Genomic DNA, 974 nt, shown 5'->3' with positions numbered 1-974 from the left:
TATGACAGTGAGAATAAAAATACATGGTGTTTGCTTTTCCCCTTTTTTGTGTTTTGGGAAAGAAAGGATGATTAGAGAATTGCAGGGTTTTTTTAGGGAGGCAAGACACCCTCACAATGATAATAGCTAACCCTTGGAACTCTTACTATGGGTCAAGCACTGTCCAATGCTTCTCAGCATAGTAACTAGTTTAATTCTTACAATCTACCTTTGAAGCAGCTACTATTATTATCTTTTTTTTTACACTTGAGGAAACTGAAGCACAGAACCCACAAGTAACTTGCATAAGATCGCACAAACTTGTTCAAGTTGGAAGTGTCCAAAGTTGAACTTTAAAGTTCAAGGTCTCTACTTCTGTACTGTAGAAAAATAAAGCAGGAATACCATTTAGGAAGATGCATAAATAAATGTTTAAGGAAATGCTAATGTTTGTATCTGTCATTGAAGACTCAGGAGAACTTTTGTGGTTCTGGTTGGCCAGCTCAGGTGCAGTATTATCAACTAAAACTACCGTTTTAGTTAACAGATGCTTGGAATATGCTTTATGTGAAGGAAAAACTGTAACGATTTTCACCTTATCACATAGAAATAACAAAATGTGTTATGCATCAGATGTTTTTCATCCTCTATTGAGGCATAAAAATATTTTAAGAACTTTAAAAAAAAATACGTCATCTGCAGTTCATGAAGATTACCAGTCACTTTAAAAAAAAAAAAAAAAAGTTCTCAGTAATTGCCTGCCCTTAGAAAAGATGGTTCCAAAGAACACACTTTCCCTACTCAGGACGATGACTTCACGTGGACTCTCATGGAGTACAAGAGCTAACACGTTGCCCTTAAGAAAAATGGCAACTTTCTGGTTCCTCTGCCCTTTTCCAAGATGGCTTTCTCGATGCTCATGGGCGCTGGCCAGGCGCTTCTTCCGGGCTTGGCAAGGGGCGGGGTCCATTGAGTAAAGCCTTGCGTGCCGGCGC

This window comes from Neofelis nebulosa, chromosome 2 (assembly GCF_028018385.1).
Source record: "Neofelis nebulosa isolate mNeoNeb1 chromosome 2, mNeoNeb1.pri, whole genome shotgun sequence".
In the NCBI taxonomy this organism is placed as follows: domain Eukaryota; kingdom Metazoa; phylum Chordata; class Mammalia; order Carnivora; family Felidae; genus Neofelis; species Neofelis nebulosa.
Note: the sequence above shows the minus strand (reverse complement) of the source record.